The sequence below is a fragment of the Haliaeetus leucocephalus genome, unplaced genomic scaffold (genome assembly GCF_000737465.1).
Source record: "Haliaeetus leucocephalus isolate CR32 unplaced genomic scaffold, Haliaeetus_leucocephalus-4.0 Scaffold195, whole genome shotgun sequence".
NCBI classification, from domain to species: Eukaryota; Metazoa; Chordata; class Aves; order Accipitriformes; family Accipitridae; genus Haliaeetus; species Haliaeetus leucocephalus.
Genome location: NW_010972631.1, coordinates 5,824,673 through 5,850,035, shown reverse-complemented (window position 1 = coordinate 5,850,035; position 25,363 = coordinate 5,824,673).

Genomic DNA, 25,363 nt, shown 5'->3' with positions numbered 1-25,363 from the left:
CAAGGCCAGCTGTACCCAACATTTACACATTGAAGGCTTCAGATTGCCCAGAAGTTTAGGGACAATCCCCCTCTAGCACAGGAACTCTGTAACTTATAAAGACAAAAAGTATGCACACACTAACTTGTGAATAATTTCAAAGAAAATATGCAAAGCATAAGATGAATATGGTGCGAATTGAAAGTGCTGACATATCAAAATTTGCTTTAATTCAGAGTTGTAATGAAATTCTGACAATACATATTTTGCATGAAATATAATCTCTGCAGCTTTGCAGTTTCTCTTGGTTTTTTCCCTATTGGAATCTTACCTTGGAATTTCACTTTTATATTTGTTTTATTTCTGTTTTTAAATATATATATGTATATATTTATACATATACTTTTTATTTTACTTGTATATTTACTTTTATTTTATACTTATTTCTTTTACATGCCATAATTTTTTACATAAATTATGCAAACATACTTTACTATTAATATGCCATAGCAACTGAAACTTGTATTATTTGAATTGTTACTTTATCTTTTTTTTTTAAACTTATAAGCAGCTGTTGTTCAGTTCTGCTTGAAACGTGTTGTCATTTTGTCTTTGGTGCCTCCAGTTTGAAACATGAGGGCTTTCTAAAGTCACTGTCTCTTAAGTGCGGTCTGTGGCACAGAACAGCAAAAATGCATCTGTCTCTAAACTTGATTCTTGAGTAGTACTTACTACTGGTCTGATGTCCATAAATTTTATTCTCACTTATAGTTTATACTCACAAAGTTTACATAGCTTACTTGAATTACTAGACTTCCTATTGCCTGTTATCTCTCAGGTCTGTTTTGGTTTAGCATTTGTATGTTTTTCCAGCTTAAACTCTGTAGGGTTTTTTTACATGCCAGTCAACTTGTCTCATTCAGAAAACAATTGCATCCAACTTAAATACAGAGCAAGATTGTTCAGTACTTTGTATTCAAAAAAGCTTTAGACTACAAGTCGCCCAATAAAGTACTAATAATTAAGGATTTCATTTAGCAGATCAGATGCTATTAAGTGCAGCTCAAAGTTGTTTAGACATGTCAACAATTAATTCTATAGAAACAAATGTTATTTATTAATGAGTTGGAACCCATTAATACACAATTCTTCAAATAAATAAGCTGTAATTATATCAGAATATAATCCTCTGATGGAACAGCTACAAAGTTTGTCTCTTTCTAAAAGCTTTTTCTAATGCCTCACTGATTTCTATTTCCTACTCGATAAATTATGGCCTAATTAGTGTACAGCTTTGTTGTAGAGAAACAGCTTTTACTTTCTAAAACATTAATCTTTTCATATTTCTGCTTTCAGCAGTAGTCTGTCTAAAAATGATGCTGCTCTGCATCAAGGTTGCCACTTCATTTACTGTTATAAAATGCTGAGGTGATGAGGGGTGTGGAAATTGCTGTAATTATGCAAGTATATGTATTTACTTATTGTCTCACAGCTGCTTAAATATTATTTAAAGATAGGGCTCATGAGCAAACAAAAATTTCATTTACTAATTTTTTTTTAAGTCTTTTACACTAAATTTCTTCCAGTACAGTAGAAAAGGTAAAGCTTCAACCAAGATAGATCTCTTACCTAGACCCAAGTTCAAGCTTTTTGCTCTTCTGCAATCTGGATGAGGCAAGATCTTGAACCTGTTCCTGTCACCTTGTCTGCCTTAGCTTACAAATTGATTTGTCTCTGTCTCTCACAACTCAGGTATTCTTGCTGTGATTAAGATCTAATTAACCTGGTATTTTAAATCTGATTAAAACTTCTACCCAAATTTAAGAAAACTTTCCCAGCAATTTTTTTTTTAAATTTTTTTAATTAAAACTTCCCTGAGAAAAGGCTTGTCTTTCAGGTGGATATTATTCTAAAACCCAAAGTTTTCTTGAAAGTTCCCAGTCAGCTCTATTTAGCTGCTGGAGGGGGGGGGACAGTTTGCTGCTATAAATCATGTACAGCACTTAAAGATAATTTGTGGAGCAATTAAAATAGCTACTAAGATTTTATGGTGTGCAATTATGTTTCTTCCATCAGAACATCATTAGAAGGAAACTTGTTTGCCCTTGCAAGTAGAGCTTGCTAAATGTAAAGAAAAATGCAACTGGCAAGCAATAAAGGGCAGATTAAGGGACAAATAAGATGTCCAAGGAGTTCTTTATGAGCAGGGCTTTTTTGTGTGCTCAGCTTTTAGTTTTTCTAGCCTTCCCTGGAAGAAGAATAAGAGCTCAGAAAACCTACTGAAGCCCATATAGTTGGCTGACAGTTTTAAATGCAACTTCATGCATAAGTAGTAAATATATTAGGTTATAGTTAAGTAAAGAAGTAGTACATGCTGAACTTGTGTATTCAATACTGTTGTGACATTGCCCTGTTTTTTTCAGAGTTTTAGTTAATCTGCAAAAGGTGTCTGCATGGTTTTTAGAACTGTAGGAAAGTTCAGGTTGGAAAGGACATCAAAAGGTCTAGTCCAGCCTCCTCAAAGCAGTGTCAACTAGAAGGACAAACCGGGCTGCTCAGTGATTTATCTAGTTGAGTTTTGAAAACTTCTATGCGTCACCTCCCTGGGCAGCATGTCAGGCTCCAGCCCTGATCATGCTGGTGGCCTCCACAACTCACTCCAGTTTATCAATGTTTAATCATTTCATTTATTCATTAAGCATACATGCCTGAGTAATTGTACCCCAATTCAACAGTAATCCTTGTTTAAACAGTGTAAGTATACTCAAAGTAGCATGCGTGCTAAACAAAAACAGAATTCATTGACAGCTCCAGCACTTTTTCAGAAAAATGAGCTGAACGTTATACTACACTGTTGCAGAGTCAATAAACATCGGACTGGAATGCGTAAGAGGAGTGAGCCTTCAAAACATGAAATCATTCTCTGCGTCCTGATACTGATAAGGCCACAAGAAGAATAAGGACCAGTAGCAGAGAATTGGTGGTGGGGTTGTTTGTGTTTTGAACTTCTTCGTGATTAGACATCTAACCATGACTTTTGGGGGAACACTGGAAAATTAGAATGAAGAGACAACTTAGGGGAGCCATTAATAGCAGCTTTCAAGTACATAAAAGGTGTATTTAAATACTGTCTCTGATGCTGAATTTCTGGTTCGTATGTAACACTTTGAAGCTGACAAGATTGATACTTGCATGAATCAGCATGGCAGAACAAGAGTTGTCAGATGGAGCATCCTCTGGCTGAACCACTGCTCAAAACGGATTGATTCAAAATACAGACGGAACTAAGTCATGCTTTGCTCTCTGTCAGAAAGTTGAGCTTTCAGCTGAAATAAAAAAGAAGAAAGCACAAATGAGTTTGAAGTATCTATCCTGTTTAACCCATTGGTGTGAGAACAGGTAAAAATTGAATGAGAATAAGGTCTGTTTAGCAAAGAGAAAATGTCCAAAGCATTTATTTATACAAGGCATCCTCAAGTTTTAGGGAGAAAGTGAAGGAAGGAAGAGGAGGCCTCTATGATTACTTGATAGGCTGTTCAAAAGTGGTAGCATTCGTGTCATTTTTTTCTTGCCGGCACTCCTGGCGAGAAACAGAAGTAATTCATCTCTGCAGCTGTGTACTGGATTCCCAGGTGTCCACGTTGAAGGTGTACTTAATTTCTCATGTCAGGCTTCAACTGAGAAGTCTGATTTTTTGTCTAATACTGTTTTCCTGTTGGGGTGAAACAGACCACTTTCTGCTTTAACCTCAGCAGATAGAAATAGAAGAGGAAAAAATAGGTCAGTAGATACTTAATAACTTGAGTAATAGACTTGCACACAGCTTTACTCAGAATGTCCATTCATTCTCCTCAATTGTATCATCTCTTACTAGACTGCATTACAGGTGAACATGGAATTTACAATAATAAAAAGATAAGTTTCTGCCACAAATAATTCTGAATTTAAATTAAAGACAGCAGTAAGCCAGAGTTAGCAGAGCAGTTATAACAGCAGCTTGTCAGAATAATAAAATAGTTTATTGTTGCAGATTTTTAAACTTAAAAATGCTTTGAGTTTAGGAGTTAATGTCCAGAGGGCAAATATGATGGATACATGTTCAGAATAAAAAAATCCAGGAGTTTTCTGACATTAAAGTTATATAAAGTGTCATTTTAAGTTCTGTGGGGTGGGCCCTCCACACTCGTTGAATTTCCAGATATGCATGTGCAAAACCGTTCCAGACTAAAGGCTTGTTTGCATTTGTGGCATTTTTAAGTTATTTCTCAAACATTCCTGTCTTTTAATGCTCTGTGGAAGAACATAATGCAAAAATGTATGGTGTTTCTCATTTCCTTTTGTCAGCAGTGGCTCAAGATAGATGGAACATTTTATATCTAGCACTTCTGTTCCTGTCAATATAGCTTCCCTTTCATGACTTAATGGTTTGCTTTGGCCATGACAGTCTCATTGGTTTGGTTTGGTTTTTTTTTTTTTTTGGTGGTGTCATGTTGTCATCAACCACCAATCTCCATCTATAGTGGCTGAACATAGTCACCATGTCAGGTGTCTGTTTTGCCAAAGAGCATCTCAGGAAAATGGGACTAAACTAAAAAAAAATGCTGCACAAGCGGATCCTTGCTGCACAAGTTGTCCTTTGACTGTGTAGTGCTAGAGATGGAAGTCTCCAGCTCCTTATCTGGAATGTGTCATACCTTTGGGCACCAGCAAAGTTCCAAGTCCTGAAAGCCCCTGAGAAGTCATTCCCTTAATGACCTTGCACCAGGAGATGCCAGCCCCTTCAGTTCCTCTGGGCTTTTTCTACATGCTCCCATCAACTTGTGAATTCCACGGCTTAAGGCTGCATTATGTATGTTTTGCTTTTGCTGTCTTACAGCCTTCCCCTTTCTGGGAATTTTTTTCAAGAGCTATAGGAGTCTAAGCGCCCATTTTTCAAGCACCTGGCAACATCAACATTGCACCTGGTTTTTAAGTGTCTTTCTACTTTTGAAAGTATCACTAGGAAGGGAGAAAAGCTATGAGTTCTATTGTTCATGCTCTGTCTGCAAAGACACAGTATGAATGTGTTCCCTGCAGTTTCTGAGATTTATCTAATTCAGAGAACTAGTCTACCTGTGTTCTACCAAGAAATTCACATCCCAAAAGTGGACTCATTCTTCAACACTTTCCTTGTCAAAAGGGTATTGCTTTTCACCGCACGAAACAGTCCCCAAGGTTGATTCCACTGGTAATTGGGAAAGCTAAATGTATGATTATCTCCTGCTAGAGCTCTTAAACTGGATAAATGAGTTGTATCAAGGTCCAATATGAGATTACCAGGATGGAGACTACCCTCAGCACTCCCTGGAATTCAATAGAAGTGCAATTTATCAGGCATTATAATATCTCAGTGCCTTGGGTGACCAATAACCACTGGCTAGTTTGTGCCTATACTTTCTGGGGTTCTTTTGGTTGGACTCTGAGCCCTGTATGTCAGGGACAAGTTTTGAGTCATCCACAGTGTATGTGTGCCCACAGGCAATGACTCAAAGGTATAACAAAAAGGTGATTCAGCACATTCATGCTCACGTGCATTTCTGTGCTCCTCCTAACATACTATAAAATTAAAAATGAAATTGCTTTTGAATTGAGTATTAATGCACTCACGGTGGGGCCACAGGCACATGAATCTCAATGGACTGCTCCACTAGTAACATATTTCTTGAGTCTGATTTAAGGGAGCAACAATTTTGATTGATAGAACGCAGTCTGAATGAGGTTATATTTTGCAATGCCAATCCCTGATCAATGATCACAGTAAATTTCTCAGGAAATTTACCACCCACATCTGTGAAGCTGTCTGATGCTATTTTAGATAGTGTATCCCTGGGTCCTGTTCCAGCAGTCATGTCTATTTTTTGGCCTAACCTCTTTCCTAGTAGCACGTAGACCGGTAGAAAGTTGGCCAATCTTCGTCTCTGCCTCTGAATCCTCTCTTGGCTTGGTCCTTAGGCTGGCGCCTTTTTACTTTCTTGGCCTTGGTTTGTGCTTGACCATGCAGCTCCTGTGTTCTCCGCCTCTTCTGGCTCCTCTCCTGGCTTGGTCTCAAAGTCTTCCTCCCTTTTGTGCCTAACAGCTCCCACCAAGAACACCACTGCTCAAGCAGGGTCTCAGACCTTAAACATCTCCTTACCCTGAACACTCCCCCACTCCCTTTTATTTATTTATTTATTTATTTATTTTTAAATTTAGGCTATTATCTAAATAGTTTAGTTAAGATGAAAGAAATGTTGCTGGATTTGTTAACTTTTTTAGCTGTCAAGGCCATAGTGGCAGACAGCGCCTGAGTTGTTGGGTAAGAAGGAGATGGATGGACGGGGTTTTGGCTTTTGTGTTTTCTGAAGTAACGGATGTAATACATCTTCCAGCAGTATCTATGCATGAGGGTTTTTTTTCCTCAGGATTTATTCTCTGTATTAATGACTTGATAATTTCAAAATTCAGGAGCAAATTATTGTTGATTCATTGGTTGATTCACTCAGTCTTTATTTTGATATATTCATTGTTTATTTTTAATTAGCTGAACAATCTAGAGTAATTTAGCCCCAGTCATTGTTATTGCTATGCACTTCTTCCTTTAATCATAATCCCTACACAGAGAAGAGAATTGATCTTTTAAATTACATCGTTAACTCCGAGATTGTCAATAATTTAGCAAATAACTTCAGTTATTTAAGTCGTTCTTCTAAATTACTACTTTTGTCCCCCACAAAATGAACTATAAAGTCAGTAATGAAAAGCAAATAAGAAAGAGTCATGTGTTTTGAGGGGAAGATATACCATGGTTAAATCCGGCGCGAGCATGGCTCGGTGTCAGTCAGGGTCTGCCGGTGCCCTCTGAGTGGCGTCGGATAATGCGTGGGGTCTCGAGGAAGCCGTGGAAGTAAGACACTCAACATTTGGACTGTCCTCCAAATTTAGCATGAAAGCCATCACCTGTGAATGTCCTGGGCTCAACCTACCTAAACACCATCCTGAGCCTCCGAGCGACCCCGTGACTTAGCTGGGGCAGCAAGGAGCTCCCTGTGTGCCAGAAACAGGGCTTTCTCGGACATTAATTCAAGATCAATTCACTCAGCAGAGCTAGTGGCCATTGGAGAACATCGCTATCCTTTGATCCAAGTGCAAAATGTGCCTTTTTTTTTTTTTTTTTAATACCTTAAGATAAGCCTACAATAGCACAGACATTGAGCTCCCGCAGGAAAGCTCTCTTCCCTCCTGTCACCCTAATAGTCTTTATTTTTACTTATGTAGCCAGAGCTAATCTTTCTTGAATGTACATGGTCGGATATGTACACAGGAGTCCAAACGTGGTTTCACCAGGTTCTTCTTGGAAATTTATACTGCTATATTCTTTTAGCAATACTTTCCCTGATACGTGTTTGCTTTTTTACAACAGTGTCCCGTTGGTGGTTCTTTATCCTATAACGGATTCAAACTCCTTTCACGTACCCCTCCTCTGTGATTTTTTCAGCTGGTTAGCTGCATTTTTAACACTCTGTTCTACTCATTTTGGTACATTCTTCTGTTTTGACAATACTTCCCAACTTTGTGTCTGTTGTCCACTGATTCCATTATCATCTTCCATTATCTATGGAAAATACTTATATTCTTTAACAAGATTGGTCCAGAAAGCAAGCTTCAGTGGAAATCCTCCTCTGTCCTTTTAGTCCAACCTGCTATAATTTTCTTCTACCCAACTGTTGATGGCTTATTTGGATTGCACATGACTACACTTCTTTTATTATACGTGATTCAAAAAGGATAATGCTGCTCCTAATTACCATTTTGCAACAGTGCTAATTTGGAAAGGGCAACTGTCAATAGGTGTGGTTTCACTTTCAAGAAATGTCGTGGGAGCCCAAATTGATTAATACACTAAATTTTTCTTCTTATTATGCAAGCACATTTGTTTATTTATGCTTTTTGTGAAAGCCTGAATTATATATATATTTTCCTCTGAGAAAATAAATAAATCTGGAGACCTGGCCTGACATGAAATCAAGAACTGAAACAATTCTGTGATGTTCTCTCGACATATTATTCCTGACTTTATATGACAAGTTTATTGGAAACATTCAGGTAAAATGTTCTGATTTATTGCCTTTCCATGGTAGATTTACTGAATGCATAAAAATGCAGTGAAATTAAATAGGATTTTCATGAAATTATGCATGCAATAGCATTTTGATATGAGTGAGAGATCACAATTTTAATTTTATTTTAATGTGTGCTTTGATCCTTTACTCTTGTATCAATTGTATAGTCTTTTTCAGCCCCGGTATTTTCTTGGTAATATTTCAATCATGCTCCAATGTATTTATGAAAAAATATGGGAATTTAAAGTACTGGGACTTTTTGTAGGTGTTCCATTTGGTGGGTTGTAAACCTCTTATAGGAGGGCATGCAATTAAAAATGTATTAAAAACATATTTCATGTTCTGTGTGAAACAAGAAGTACATTTCGTCTCTTAATATCATCTGGTGATGACTTATTTTAAGCAGAGCTCCGACCATTAAAGCCCAGAAGGAGCCACTCCACATGTCTCACTGCCAGTCAGCGGGGTGTGCATACAGAGGAAATGCAGCGTTGCAAGTCCTCAAGGGCCTCAGAAAATAAAAAAGAATATTAACAGTAGAGACCACGAATGCCCACATGATTGAAGACAAAGGTCTCCAGTAGGCTGAGACCAAAAATCATGCTCTGGGAAAGGAAGGAGTGTTCTGGTACAGGGTATTCTGTAAGAATAAGTATGGTTATTTACTTGGAGGCAATAATTAAGTGTTCCTAGGAGACATTGTAAGGCATTAACTTTCTCTAATAGTGTGATAGTTGAGGGATTTGGAATAATTTTTACATAAACGTACAATATTGCTTCAAAAGCTTGCAATAGATTATATGGTTTAAACTGTGTTTAAATTGCATAAATTTGCTCCTATTTAGACTGGGCTTGAAATACCTTTATGTGGTTAAACTCACAAAACAAAAATAATTTAAATTTTTCCCTTCAGGTCCCCAAACTAACATCTGAATTTAAAAATAAGATCTAAATGTAAGTTTTAAAGATTATTGATGTAGCAGTGGTAATCAACCCATGTGTTCATTTCTAAACTCTAAGACTCCCCTTTTGTCGTTGCTGGGGAACAGATCCTGCACTGGCTAAGCAGTGGGCATTTTTTTTCTTGACAATATTGAAATAGGTTCAGAAAATTCAGTCTGAAGCAAGAAAAGTCTTTTTCTCTCAACCCCCTTTTTCTTCCTAGTCTTAGAAAACACACCTATCAACAACATCTTACTTCTTAATCTTTTATGCAATAAACCTAGGGAAAGTAGTAATCTTCAAAAGGTTTGGGTAATTTTTGGTTCCAAACATTTCCAGCCCGTGCCGCCTGGGACGTGTTGTGATTATCGGAGCAAAACTCATTCGCATTGAAAGACTGACATATTTTATTTAGCAGACTTGGATAGGAGCAGGTTTAATGGCAGAAATCACAAAAGCTTAACCAATTTGCCTTCTTTCTGCAGCAAAAAGGTTTTGTAGTAGAACAAATAGGCTTTTCTAATTGTTCTAAACAATGTTACGCATGAAGTGCTTTAGAACAGTTGCCAAACTGGTGTTAGCATTTTACAGGGAAACCATTGTGTTGGCGAATGCATTGAAATAAGAGACAAAAAGCACAAACACCTTAAATTGCACTTCATGTAGACATGAACATTAGGAAATATTGCAAAACAAAAATATTGATAAAGCTTTTTTTCATGTCCCCTGCAAGAGCCACGTGGATTTTGTGACTGATGTCACAAACTGCAGTAACCCAAGAGTTCAGAACTGGACAGACTCGTATCTGACGAGTAGCTTAATAATCTTTAATACCTTGGAAATGAATTCACAACTAATGACAATACCACCTGCACTCTTATAGTAAGTGCGTACCTAGTACGCTTGTCTCCTGGAAAACTGCCTTGCTGGTGAGTAAATAGGTTGAATACCATGGAAAGAGGGGGAAGTATTAAAAACAAACAAATGAAGAAAACAGAAGAACCCCCAAACCTTTCCACACAGTGCAGAATCTCAGCATTACTCCTTTATATCTCTGTCTTTGTTACATTCCAAGTGTGCTATAATTAAAAAAAAATCCATGTACTTCATTATTTCCATTAAGTTAATTATGGGATATTCAATAGGGAAACTCATTTATTCATTGAATTTCATTTACCCTTTCTGCCTCATCACAGGAAACTGTATCAGTTTGCCTTTTTGATGTAAGATGTCTAATATAAAATGCTGAAGATAAAATATGATCAGCCTTACAAAGGAAAGCAAATGAGCATTATGTCTTTGTTGCAAAACTTTTAGTAGGACTCTTTAAGAATTCATAATTATTGAAACCTTACTTCAGTAGTCTTAGTTTTCTAGTGACTGCATTCTCAAATTTTAAATGCTACCGTTTAGCTAAGTCTGTGTTTTGTCTGTGACTGAGTGCCATGCGTCAGTACGTATTTCCTTTTCTGTCTCTCTGTTACCATCAACGCCTCTGTGGAAGTCGTGGTTTAAAAATTAAGGAGAAGGGACGATTTTGGAGGTAGCGGAGATGGTTGTGCTGCAGCAAATTTGTAGGAAAAGAGAAATGGAGGTGGCTGTGGCCTATAGTGAACTTGAGGAGGCGGCACCTCTCACATCTGACTGCAAACTCCCGTTCCACACCTTGTCAAGCGCCAGAAGTCGCAGCAAATCGCCCCAGCGAGTTACCGTCTTCTGAGTCAAGACAAAGACGTAAAGAACCAACTGTTTATTGATGGTAATAAAAAAGAGGTCGCAGGCTGCTGCGTGCTAAATGGATGGACCTCGCGCACACCCTGCTGCTCCTGCTGGGGGCTGAGCTGCCCCCGGCTTTGTCTTGAGTCAGCAAGACTTTTTGCTGAGTCAGCAAGAGCTGCTCTGCCCGTGCCCCTTGAATTCAGTGGCCCTGCCGTGCCGTCGTGGTTTAGCCCCAGCCGCCAGCTCAGCCCCACGCTGCCGCTCACTCCCCCCTGCAAGCGGGATGGGGAGTGAGGAGTAAAAAGTGAGAAAACGCGTGGGCTGAGACAAAGCTTAATAGGTAAAGCACACCAAGGACTCCATTCCCCGCTTCCCACGGGCAGGCAGGTGTTCAGCCATCTCCAGGACAGCAGGGCTCCATCACGCCGAACGGGGACTTGGGAAGACAAACGCCATCACTCCCAACGTCCCCCCCTCCTTCTTCTTCCCCAGCTTTATATGCCGAGCATGACGTCCTATGGTCTGGGATATCCCTGGGTCAGTTGGGGTCAGCTGTCCCGGCTGTGTCCCCTCCAGCTCCTTGTGCCCCCCCAGCCTCCTCGCTGGTGGGGTGGGGTGAGGAGCAGAACAGCCCTTGGCTCTGGGTAAGCACTGCTCAGCAGGGACCAAAACAGCCCTGGGTTATCAGCACTGTTTCCAGCACAAATCCAAACCACAGCCCCATACCAGCTACTGTGAAGAAAATTAACTCTATCCCAGCCAAAACCAGCACACCTACATGGCATCTGCTGTTACTGGCAAGAAGGGTGATGTTGATTTTTCTAATCTATGATTATGCAGGCTTTGCGATGGATCTGAACAGACTGTTCTGGAAAGCATCTCCAAAGCCCACTAGTTAGTCAGAAGAGATAGTTCAATTGTATGTGGCTTAAATGAATCCGATGTTTCTCTGAGCTGGGGTATTTTGTCACTATGTGACACATTAGTGAATCGACACCAGAGAGAGAAATGAAATCAGGTATTAATTTCACAAAAGCAGAGCTATTGGTCAGTAATTGTCTCTCACAATTCCTATTTTATCCTTAAAACAAAATCAGAGAAGAAACAAAAAAGATCTTTCCTTTCCCACAGGATAAACAATTGTATTTTTTAAAATGCTACTAAAATCTATTTGTTCTTTTAAAACACAGATCTTAAAACTGGAATACTTTCCACAGCAGGATTATTTTACAACTCAGTTTCCTGGGGTAATATTTTCTCTTCTTTTTATTCTAATTGTGTCTGCACAGAAGTCAATAAATTCATAAACAATGCTTGTTTTGTATTCTAAATCATAAAAAGACGTAGTTTAATAACAGAAACATTGTCCTATGTGGTAATGAAAACTCTGAGATTCAATAATGAAGCATGCATGCAAGTTACAGTGAAATGTACTTGTCCTGGTTTCAGCTGGGATGTAGTTAACTGTCTTCCTAGTAGCTGGTACAGTGCTATGTTTTGAGTTCAGTATGTGAAGAATGTTGATAACACTGATGTTTTCAGTTGTTGCTCAGTAGTGTTTAGACTAGAGTCAAGGATTTTTCAGCTTCTCATGCCCAGCCAGGGCACCTGACCCAAACTGGCCAACAGTGTATTCCATACCATGTGACGTCCCATCTAGTATAGGAACTGGGAAGTGGGGGCAGGGAATCGCCGCTCGGGGACTAGCTGGGTGTGGGTCGGCGGGGGGTGGGGAATTGCCCTGCGCATCATTTGTATATTCCAATCCTTTTATTACTACTGTTGTCATTTTATTAGTGTTATCATTATCATTATTAGTTTCTTCTTTTCTGTTCTATTAAACCGTTCTTATCTCAACCCACGAGTTTTACTTCTTTTCCTGATTTTCTCCGCCATCCCACTGGATGGGGGGGGAGTGAGTGAGCGGCTGCGTGGTGCTTAGTTGCTGGCTGGGGTTAAACCACGACAGTACTTGCAGAAGAGCTCACCTAATTATGTTTGAGTTCACTGTCAGATTTTTAAGGTGCAAAATCACTGTGCTGTAAAAGACCCACTTTATGTTCATTGCATATCCCAAACTCTCACTAAAACTCTCAGTAAAGGGGGAAATAACCATTGGACCCAAAGGACTTTTGCATTGGCTCTCTGGTGAGTTCTAAAATAATACTGGGTACAGCATGTAGTGTATCATGGAAGTCTAATAAAGTAAACAGAGCTTGCATTTCTGTAAAATTGAAGAGTTGCTGCAGAGTAATACATTTTCCTGGTCTGAAAACACTGTAGCTTTTTTTTTTCCCCTGTAAAAGTATGTAGAATTCATACAGGTTTGCTATGTGAAAGTCACCTCTTCCAGCATGATGATTTAGTCACATCATTCTGGTAGCCGAAGGAGGATGATTACTATCCTACGCTGTGATTTTCACTCTGGCTAATAAGGAAGAGAAAATCAGACAGAATTATCTGAGCAATTAGAAAAAACGTACTTTTTTTGTTATGAACATATTTTACATCATGCCCTTGTATTGTGTGTATACAGCATACAGCAACATACAATAGTGTGCTGCGTAGGAGTCTTATACCAGCAGAAAAGTTCCGGCAGTATGTGGATACAGCAAGGAGCAGAATAGTAGGATGGAGTTTAACAACTTCTGAGTTAGAGGTGGAAACTTTTGGGAATGAGCTAGTGAGAGGAGACTTGCATGATGAGAGACAAAAGGCAAAGTAAAATGTCTTCCCGTGTCAAAGGCTAAACTGTAAAGCAGGTTTCTAATATAAACCAGAGGTTCAGATAGGGAGAAAGTCTTCTAGGATATACAGCATGGTGCAAATAGAGGAGATGGAGGGGAGGGCAAGATCAGAGGTATAGAATAAGCATGGAGGACAGTGTAGAAAAGAGGTCAGAGAGTCACCTGGGGATCCTTAAAAGAAGGAGGAAAAGTTTTAATTTGATTTAAAAATACCACAAAAGCTAAGGAAAGCGATTGATAAGGTGCAGCTTCCGGATTATAGAATATATGCCACTTGACATGCACTGTACTTACTGGGAAAGCTTTAAGAGAAGATGAGTAACAGTCAAGATGAGAAGTACTTCAAGTCTGAAAGCGTGTAAGGAGACAGTTAAAGCAGACAATGGGAATAGAGGAATGAATTGTAGTAAGGTTTCAAGGGTGGGGATAGGCTCCCTCATAGTAAAAATTATATGAAGGAAAAGCATTTGTTAGCTGTGAAAGCCTCTCAAGGTTTTCCTAAAAAATGGGGTCTAAGAACAAAGTCAGAGCCTGAGATTCAGACCCTAATCAAGGTGCTCAGCAGAAAATAATACCAGTATCCTGTGACTGACTAGCCCTCTAGTTTATCCAGCTGAGATGCAGAAACAAGAGCAAAGCTTAGTGGAGAAGGAGATATGAGAGAGTACATCAGCCTAGAGAAGAAAAAATTAAAACACTATTGTTTCTGTAAGTTCTTGCCACTCAAAATCGACCTAGATTTAGAGAGCTAGACCCCATACGCAGTGCAAGGGGAATGCAGTTTTAAAATTGCGGCAGGTGAGGGGTGGAGTCACCAGGATTTGGAGGAGAGCACAGCTGCGTAAAATGAACAGGGAAACGGTGCAGATCAAAACCTGGAAGCCCAGTCCTTCTGACCCGTTCATCGTTTGGGGATTCATGGCTTGAATGCTGTCTTGAATTTATATTCCCATTTTTTAAAAAACTGAGAAGGGACCCCTCAAGTGTATGACAGCTGTTCTATACCAGCGCTTGCAAGACACCGTACCAGGTAACTCTGTCTCGACTGACTGTGGAGTTTGGGGGTTCCTTTTTCTTCTCTTTGAGGTTTCATGCAGAACAATTGGAACAGAACAGCAATCCAGATTTTCCCCTAGGATGTTTAACTTGTCCAACCCCTTTTACCACCACTCTCCAGTGTACTAATCACTAAGAGTTTTTGCAGCCTCAGCAGCACTAGTAATTTGTATTATCTTTTGCTTTGCATGTTAAAGAGTGTTTTCTCCACGTGTCTGGAGTAGGTGCTAAACGCAAAGGCACACAGCTATCACAGATGTTTCTTCATTCACATCTGAGATGACAAAAGGATCTAGGAATTAGACAGCTATTTAGGAAAAACTTGGAGATGACTGGAATAAAACAGAACAGCTGCTCTCTGTGGAAGCCGATAGCATTATACCAGAAGTAGAATCAGCTCCCTTTAAGCCAGATGTCTCTAAATTAGGAACAGACCCAATAAACTACTTAAATATTGATGTGCTATATCGAGATACTCTAATGCTGTAATTTGGATTTTGCTCCTGACAAAGGAACCCAAAGCACAGTTAGGTACACAATCATAATAACCATCGTGTGAGGACCGTCTGGCGTGTCAGAATGAGATCCAAACGGCTAAAGCACTGAGCAGGGGACAGTTTAAAACCGGCTTTCTGGAATGGCTGGGAAGAGGGCTCTATGTTGAAGTTTCTCCTTGATGTTCCAGAACAGGCTTCTTACAAATGCCCATGTGGAGGCCCTTCTCTCTGGTCTGGTTACTCTGTGTGTAGCCATCTCCTCAGGACGTGTGTCTATGATTATTTGTTAACAGCAGGGCAAGGCTTAGCCTTTTCCTTTAAAGGATAGCTATTTGGTGGTATTGCCTACTTCTTATGTACAGTCAAAAAGCTGAATATTCAAAGAAGGAAATCTTGGGTTCAATATTTGTCTTAGCCCCCCATCTTCCAGGCTGGAGTCCTTCAGAAGATTATCTTAACCACCAGTTTAGAGGTTACAGTAGACAGGGCAGAGGGGCACCTCTAACTTTTTAAAACCGAAAGGAGTAGGGAATTCATTGCCTGACACCACAATGGTTATCACGGTAGCCAAGGCAGTTGCCCTTTTCGGGGACCAGCACCGTTCTGCAGGGTCCATCAGATGCAATCACAGCAGAGCAGCTCTGCTGACCCATACCCTCTTTGCTGGGAGTGTATAATATTAAAAGATTAAGTGAAAACTGTGAATAGAGATTGATGATAACAAGGTAATTTATGAGATGTTAATTGGCATATGGTGTACGTCAAAAAAATGCATTACAGAATAGCAGGAATACCAGCTGTGTGTGTTAATACTGATGATACAAAACAAGCAGCATCTGACCATGTAACAGCCACAGCTGGGTGACTCGAAAGGAGCACCTGCACTGTGCTGCTCCGAGGAGTCCGGGCAAATGAAATACAATCCATGTTTCCTGCAGTGAGTATAATCACTTGTCATCGGTTATTCACATTAGTAGAGATGGGTTGATAGAAGAAAATTATTATATTCTTTGTACAATACCATTTCTCTGAAAAACAAGATCAGCTAACAGGCAGGTCAATATTTATATGGCAGGAACGGACACTAGCAAAAAGACTAATTTACTTGATGAATTCAGAATGATCATGTTGTGAGTACTGGTATAAGTGTTACATAGTGCTAATTAAAAATGCAAGTGCTTCAGGTTTTTGGGACATAAATCTTTGCTTTTGAAATGGAGTAGGCACCTCCTTGACTAAAGTGATCAACCACCAGCTATACCCTGTCTCTGATAGTTCAATCTCTAACATGCAAATCAACATGTTCAGACAACGCATTATAATCAAGCTAGAATAATAACAGCAGTTAAAATATTTTAAAAGAAGAGTAACCTAGCATGTATATTGTCAAAAGGAATATGAGAATAAAATAAAATAGCAGCAAGGCATGTGTTTAATAATGAATGCCAGCCTTTGTCATAGATACATACAAAAGTATTAGAAGTGCTTTCTCATTGTTAGGGTTGTCAGCTGGAGTGACCCGGTAAAAAGAGAATGCGGCTTATTAAAAATAGTACATTAAAAAGTTAGTTGTGTACACTTTATATGCACACGTGTACTGTTTGTTCATATTGTTGTGGAGATGTGTACATCCATGCTTGTTATCCATGGGCCAGATGGTAGTGTGACTTGCACCAGGTGAGGAGCCAATTCAGTATCCTTTTAAATGAAGCAATCAATGTAATATTGAAATGCATCATTTGGTAGTGTTTGTCATCCAAATTCATCAAAGGAGCTACGGTACAAAGTGCAGATAGTTCTGACTGTCTGTTTGTAAGGGAGAAGATGAGCGTATGTTGTATAGCAGCAGGTAGATTCCAGTTCCCGCTAGTTGCTGGTGTTATCGGAGCTGCTAAAGCTTTCTTGCACACAGAGTAGGTACAGGCTACAAAGGATTCTGTGGATCAAAAATCATCTAACGACTTGAAAAACATGAAGCTTGCACAAATATTTAGTGTTCTGACATAAAGAGGAATGAAGTAATGATTAGGGAGATGTAAGAGTAATTGGCCTTACACGTGGCAGAGAGCATCCCAGAGGGTCTGGGTCAAACCAGCTAGTGTTTAGGTGAAGGACTGTCACTGAGACGCTCCCGCTTTCCCTCCCTCAGTCGTCTTCTGTCAGCTTGGTTAGCCTATTTATCGGTTTATTAATGATTGTCAGTTACTCATTCTGATGCCAATTTTCTTGTCTGAGAACTTACAGGTAAGGTGTTTTAGTCTGATCTTGATCAAAAGGGACAATCGGACTCTTTCACTTAAGTCCTTGTCAACAGGTTACTAGGGAACTATTTTAAAGCGTGTTACTGTTAATTTGACACATGCAAGAGGGAACAAATGGCAATTATAGAGGTGTTTTCATGTTGCAGGTTGTACTTGACTATTGCAAGATGCCATTGAAAGCATCATACAGGGCATGCATCTTTTCTAGCTGTATCTAAATATGAAGATTGTTTATCTTTGTCACCAGACTAGTGATTAGTGCATCAGCTTTAACCTTGTTCATCAAGAAGCTCTAAATAAAATTTTCAAAATCATGACCCAAGACTTGTGATTCTGAACCATCTTGGCTTGTGGATGATTCACAAGACACCTTGCTTTCCTGCTGAAAGACATAGCCAGTGTGTCATTTTGGAGAAGTACTTTTTTTTTTTCCCTCCAGTAAGAACGCAAACATCTAAAAAACTGTGAAGAAATCAGAATTGGATTGTTAGGTTTCAGTTATCCACTGTCCAAGATCAAAGCTCTGATTCCTAAACAAGGAGAAGCTGCCTAAAGGTTAATTCATAATTCAACTAATTGAAACTTTCATTATAGACGTGATGAGGATGTGGACCAGAAGGAGTACTGATGTATGGGGGTTTTGACCTGAAGATCTGAGGTGAGGTTGAGAAGATCTGGCAGGGGTTCAGGGAAAGGCACTCAGGCAGGCTGAGTCATTCTTGGAGGGATGCATCCACAAAGTAGTGGTGAATTAAACCACAAACTGGAAAGAAACATAGTATGACAAGCTACATACAAAAAAAGAACTGCAGGAATGTAGAGTACAGATTATAAAGGTTATAGTAGCTTCCTAGGAAATCTGTGGCATTGTTTACTTTTCTTTTTTTCCCCACTTGCTTGCTGACATATTTAAGGAATTTACACCACCTCAATCATTCCACTCTTCCTGGAAGGAAAATAAAAATCATTTTATTAATTCAAGTGTCTCCCTGTGGTGTTAGTCCAATTCTATTTTTTTCTAGCAGACCATGTTTCTCAGTTTCATTCTCTTGTAATATTCTGGCCTACCTTGCTTTAATATAGTCCCATTGATTATAGTCATCTTACTACATCCTTTGTAAGAGCTAGAAGAATTTCTTACAATGTGCCAAATTCTGAAATACATTCATAAAAGATGTAGCGTTGAAAGGATTTTCCAAGAGTCAACTGATCCCACTGGTGCAAGCTCAGCAGATACCTTATGATGAATATTTCTCTAACCTGTTCCTAAAAATCTTCTGAGCTTTACTATGTGGACCTATTCTTTCTAAAAAAATTTAAATGAATAAAAAATGCAGTGTACTAAAAAAGCTACATTGAATTAATGAGATTTTTTCCCTATAAATTTTTTAGTAGCCATTTCAGCTTCAAAAACACGTTTAAGTCCTTTCACTTTAGCATTATTAGATAAAAGTTGTATTCTGTTGTCTTTGTTCACCATAAACAAGTGCTTACTTCTGTGCTGTATAAAGAATTAATAAATCAAATGGTTGAAATCCCTGGATAAAAAAAGAAAAGGAATTTTAGCAGATATTGAGGAAATTATTTGACCATGTTGGCAATGAATGACTTGCTAGATGACAGCAACTACTTTGAGCTGTAGAACTTACAACTATTCTCTATCCTTGAGAAGAAATAAGTCAGTGCTTGCTCACAATTGTGGTGCTGTACACATGCCTGTGTTGTACTGAAGTCATGTCACTGCACATGACAGACAGGTTGAACAGCCCCATTTTAGACCGTATAACAGCCGATTCCTACTGGGACAGCACGCCGGTACCGCGGAGCTTCAGGTGTCTGCATGGCCCTTTGGATGCAGATATGCCCTAGGCTAAATTCTGTTTGCAGGGATCTCATAAGCACAGCTTGAGGTGGGACATGTGATGGGCTTCTTGGCTGGAGAGAAATTACCTGATATATCCTGAAACTGCATTACATGGCAATTCTCGGGTTTTATAACCAACCGGTGTTGTAGCTCAGCTTCTGCGTTGGAGGCGAAGTTGTGTTAAACGGCCAATATAATTTGTATGTTGGAATAGAACTGCAGCAGTTTGGTATTCTTGTTATTCAAAATGGTTTACAGTTTTGTTTTAGATTTTGGTTTGTGATCTAAGTATGCATTGCCTGTAGCAACCAGGGAAATTCCCTTCCTGTTGGTTTTGTCATAGCACCAGTGGATTTCTTAATGTTTTGTTAAAAAATCAATAAGTAATCATCTAGAAATGCTCAATGTTTTTAATAGGAAGCAAGAGATTAGGAGAGAATGTGATTTCTGCAAAACAGAGTGTCCCAGTTTCAGCTGGAGTAGAGTTAATTTTCTTCCTAGTAGCTGGTATAGTCCTGTCTTTTGGATTTAATATGAGAATAACATTGATAACACACTGATGTTTTAGTTGTTGCTAAGTACTGTTTAGAGTAAGTCAAGGATTTTTCAGCTTCTCATGCCCAGCCAGCAAGAAGGCTGGAGGGGCACAAGGAGTTGGGAGGGGACACAGCCAGGACAGCTGACCCAAACTGGCCAAAGGGGTATTCCAGACCATGTGACATCACGCCCAGTATATAAACTGGGGGGGAGTTGGCCTGGGCAGGGATCGCTGCTCAGGAACTGATTGGGCATCGATCAGCGAGTGGTGAGCAATTGCATTGTGCATCACTTGTTTTGTATATTCTATTATTATTATTTTATTTTCCCTTCGTTTTCTGTCTTATTAAACTTTCTTTATCTCAACCCACGAGTTTTTTTTGTGGTTTTTTTTTTTCCCCCCAATTCTCTCCCCCACCCCACCGTGGGGGAGTGAGCGAGCGGCTGCGTGGTGCTTAGTTGCCAGCTGGGGTTAAACCACAACAGTCCTTTTCAGTCAGATCTACCAGTTTAGCTATCACCGCCCAATTGTAAGGCACACAATTCTCACAATCAACCATCACACAACTGCGCACCCCAAAGCTCGCTCACTTTGGCTCATGCAAAACAATCAAGCCTTATAACTTCTGATGGAAACTTAATCCCAAACTTTAGGACACTTTTTGTCTATTCGGAACACCAGTTAAAACATCCGCTTTAAAGCAAGCATTGTAAACATCTTGCTGGTGTCATCTAGCCACAGGAGTGGCATTTGTTCAAATTCAAAATTTAATAGCAGGATCTGTTCTCTAAAATAATGTGTGTGTAAAGCTTAAGGTTTTACTTTGAGGCTTTTAAAAAATTAATTATTTTCTTATCCTTTCTTTACAGATTTTGTATCTTAGGTGCCATAAAAATCATACCAATAATTTGGATATAAACGTGTGTGATATCTTTTTCCTGGGCTAATTTATTTAATTTGAATGTAATTTGATCACTGTGACAGCCCAGCTTTTAAATGGTAATTTTACAATAAACTAATATGCTTAATAGCAAAAGAGTATATGAAAAGAATGTGTTAGCACTGTCCATTGAGCATTGTTGTCTTTTTTGGTTTGGGTTTTGGTTTTTTTTTTTGGTATCAACCACGTTACTAGCTTTGTTTCTAAATTACAGCCCACTGACGAGTGAAATGATCCTTCGTCTCTATAGTTACACTCTAATCAAACAGCACTAATCTTGTTTCTGCTTGTCAGCCTTCTGCAGAGGGAAATAACGGCCGGGGCGAGCCGGGGGTGAGGAGAGGCAGGAGGAACCTGCAGAGCTGAGCGAGTTCTGTCGTAGCGGCTGCTGAAGCCGCTGTACGAGTGGAGGATTACTTTGGGTAGTATTTCTGGAGGCACCCCTGGGATCGAGTGTAGTTTGTCTTTTCTGTGTTAATTCTGGGGATGGGATGCAGCTTAGCTGTCAGTGGGTACGAGTTAAATGCACAAAATTGTCAGTGCTTACCAGTGTTTAAGTTACAGTGGAGAAGACCAGCCTGTGTCTCCCCATGGAACAGTAAATATCTCTCATTCAAGGCTCAGTCTAAAGAATATTTTGAGCCTCTAAGGCTATCTGGTGTGTGGAAGCAATTGCTCCTCAATGTCAGCCCTCACCAGCCCGGAGGGAGCTGGAAGCCCACGGACTTCAGAGGCTGGCTTACAGAGAATGAGCTTGCTTATTCTCTTGCCCAGACCTTTTTGAAGATAAGGAGGAGGGACGAGCTAGTTTAGAAAGTGTCCTCTCCCTGGTGGATGTCTTGTTTCCTGCGTCAGAAGTTGTAGCCGTGAGAAAAGTCCCCTCCGCATTTGTGATGGGGCTCAGCGTGGCCGCGGTGCTGCCCTGGAGAGGTGACGGCCACCTCTCCCTATGGGCAATGCCTAGGACAGACCTCCTGGGACTTTCCGCTAGCCTGTCCCTGCTCTGTCACACAAAGGTAGCTCTGCCAGTGAGATTTCTTGTCTTCTGGCACAAATTCATTGTCTTCACGGGACAATTTTTGGTTTTTTTAATGTCTGTTGCTTGACAAACATGTACAAGCAGAGGGCTGTAGGCAAGGGAATGTGCCTCTGTGTAACAGCGAAGGCCCGATTTTGCCATTCACCTCCAAAAAAAAACCAACCTTACCACTGAGTGCTGCTAGCTCCAGAACACATCACTGATTGTCTGAAATAATCTTCATTTCCATTGCAGTCCCACGCATCCTCCGAGATCCTCACCATGGAGGAGGTTGAAACCTCCTTCCCTTTGCAGCTCAGTTCTCACAAATACAAAGATGAAGAGCAGTCTCAGGTATGCAACACATAGACAGAAGATCTCTCTAATTAGAGTGCGCTGCTCAGTGGTTGTCTTCTCCTTTATGGCTGGGATTCATAGCTTGAGACAACAACATTTAGTTTTCTGGTCAGCCTGGGTTTTCTAGCCGACTAGGTAATGAGCATCTCTAAAGGGCAATTTGTCTAGTGTGTTTTACATGTATTTTCACTTGTTATTTCTTTCCACTGACTGCAAAGGCTGGAGCTGCTGGCATAGTCTTACATAACTAGCAATTTGAATGTCTAAATTAGGTAAAATGGATTCCACCTGAGATGCTTGTCTAGTTTCTGTTATTTGTAAGGGATTTACGCCTGTGTGGATGGGAACCCAGGTTTCCTTTTATTTGTCGGTAGATTTCTGGTACATCGCAATGGCGTTGTGATAACCGAACACTCATTTCTCATAAAAATTTGATGTGGCAAGATTCACTGATAGTATCTAAGAACTATAACTCTTGCAAATAAGATTTTTTGTGGTAGGTTTCTTTTTGCTGAAATAACTTGCATGTTTGAGTTCTCTAATTCACTAAGAAAAAATGACACATTTTTATTTGAAAATAGATTTTAGAAGAGCAATGAAGAGAGAGTAATAAGTGGAAAATAGCATGTATTTGCTTGTGAAAGGCAGAAGAAAGTCAATATTAGTCATGCTGCCAAACAATCTTCTTAAAGTATTGAAGGCTGCCAGAGCTGTCATGCTGAAACGGTAGTGGACTCCTCAAATTTGTTTCTCAGGTAAGTAGGGAAAATCAGAATAGTGCTTTCTGCACGTCGCTTTTCGGTTCTACGCCAGTGAAAATTTTCATTCCAATACTTCACCTTGTTTAGTGTTCAGGCTCTTCGACCATCCCAAATTTGTGCATGCTCGTTAGCTACCACCTACCGTGGGAAATCATTCCTCTTGCTTCATGGTGAGTCCATCCCTGCAACTGCTCTGTCCGTGCTGCCAGACCCTCGTGTGTCTCTGGGTTCTCCCACTTCCCAAACCAGCTCTTCCTCAGCCCCAGCCCCTGTCCTGGCTGCCGCCAGCTCATTTTAGTCCTGAGAATGGCTGAAGAAAGAGTGAGTGGGTGAGAGCAAAGGAGAAGTGCTGTTGTCAGTGGGCAGGCTTGGGAATGGAGGATACTAAGCCTGAGATCTGGGGCTGATCCTGCACCTCTGGGTCTCGCCTCCTCCCCTGTGAACAGTGCCGGTTTTCTGGGAAGAGGTGGGAAATGACCCAAACTCCTTGCTGTAAGCTCCTCTCTTGGCTCTGGGGATAAGGAGGCCACTGCGGGTCTGGATTCGACCAGGCTGGGGATAGAAAGAGCTCTGTGGCACCATCTGTTGCTGAACGGTGAAGATTATGAGGATTTTGTTCTTTTTTTCTACCAATCATTTGAAGCCGCTATAACTATACAGGCTCAGGGGCTGCGAAGGAAGCTCGAGACACCTGTATGTTCCCGTTCCCCTCTCCCACTGTGCTTCTACGAGGAGTTTGGAAAGGTGGTAGTTAAAGGGTTATGTCTAGAGCTAAATACTTATTTTACTGCTTTGGCACACCACAGTCAGACATTCAGTAGGTTCATTTCACTGGCTCCTGTGCCCATATCTAGTGAGTGTGTATGTAAGGGCAGAGACTCCTGAATAGTTTGATCAAGACTCAGAGCTGCCAGTTTCTTAGCCTTAATACGTATGCCTGTAAGAGAGGCAACTATGTCTTTCATGGGATGCGGTGACTATATAATATGACTATAGAAAGTGACTCAGATATATGTGAACTCTTGCATTTTGTTATCCATCTATAGCTATTAAAAATTCAGCAAATTGTGGTCACTACTGTAAATAATGTCAGCAGTATCTGTTCTAATACCTTAGAACATACACGATTGCTTCCTTCACAACCAGCAAACAATCCAAAGTCGATAAGACACCGCTTCATACCAGCCAAAGTCTATGCAGCAAATTTACTTTTCAGAAGTCCTTAACAGCCACAGCTGCCGTCTCTTTTCCAGGCACGTTGTCTTCAGTTCTCGCCTTGAAGTGTTAACGTCATGTGGGACAGCCCAACTGAGTGCATCTGCTAATACCTCCATGCCAGGAAAGAATGACTGAGTGGTGTGGGATGGAAAGGTGTTCAGCTCAAGGTTGTCTACTGCTTCCATTATATAAATTATATTTTCATTATATATATAAATATGTAATATATAAAGCTTCCTTTCAAAAGGATATTTTGACTCAAGTAAAACTATTCAGATTGACAAAAAGTAAGCGGTCTACTCTTAAGAAATACCTGAGCAGAGCAAACGCGGTCTGCTTCAGGTGTTCTCTGCAGACTCTGAGAGCTGAAATGCCAGTCTCAGGCTGCAAATGCATTCAGAGAAAATCAGTACAGCACTAAATTTGTTCTTCCTTAAAGGTTTTGAGTGGCCAAGGCTAATGAAATAGCAAGGAGGCTGCACACCTGGAAAATGCCAGGGATGGTTCAGCACTTTGAAAATTCCTTTCCAGTATATTGCAACCAAAGGCTGGAGTATTAAACCAGAGAGATTAATCTAATAAATTATATTCTAAGCAATGCCAAATTAAACTCAGCATCAGAGATCTAAAATTGCTTTGATTTAATAATTAAATCTGCAGAAATTCATATTGGTAGTGTGTTTTTTCACTCATCCCCTTGCAATAAGCTGTTATAGGAAGAGTTGCTTTGAGGAAATAAGCCATAGCCTTGAACAAACCCTAGCACAGTGGTCCTATGGCTTCTGTCTCTCTTTAAGCCCTGCTTATACAGATGTAGTTAACTGAGCACATAGAGAGTCCTCTTTCCTTGAAGTGGTTCCTAATTAAAAGAGGGGGGTCTAAATCATCCTGTCTGCATCTAGTGCTTTTGAGCTTGACACTCATCATCCTTCTAATTAAGAATGAATATTTGCAATGAGATATTGATATTTCGGGTGTATTTCATAAGGGGCCAAGGGTGAAAAGCATCAGGCTGACTGCTCTGGTGTGCTGAGGAGCTGAAGTACCTGATGTCACCTGTGTTCAGAAAACACAACAAGAACTGGGCACTAACTATTAGCAAATGTTATGTTAAATAATAGCAAAATATTTGATTGAAGTTGTCAGTAAGTAGAAATAAGATGAATGATTCACAGGCTGCTATCTAAGTGTCTTAGCTATTATATTAAGACAGAATAAAAAAGAAGTTGTTAGAGGAAGGCCTTTCCCTGCATACCCCAGGCCTCCCGTTCATGTGCACGCATGCATGCACAGAGGACAGGGCATATCAAGTCTTGCAGTCCAACATA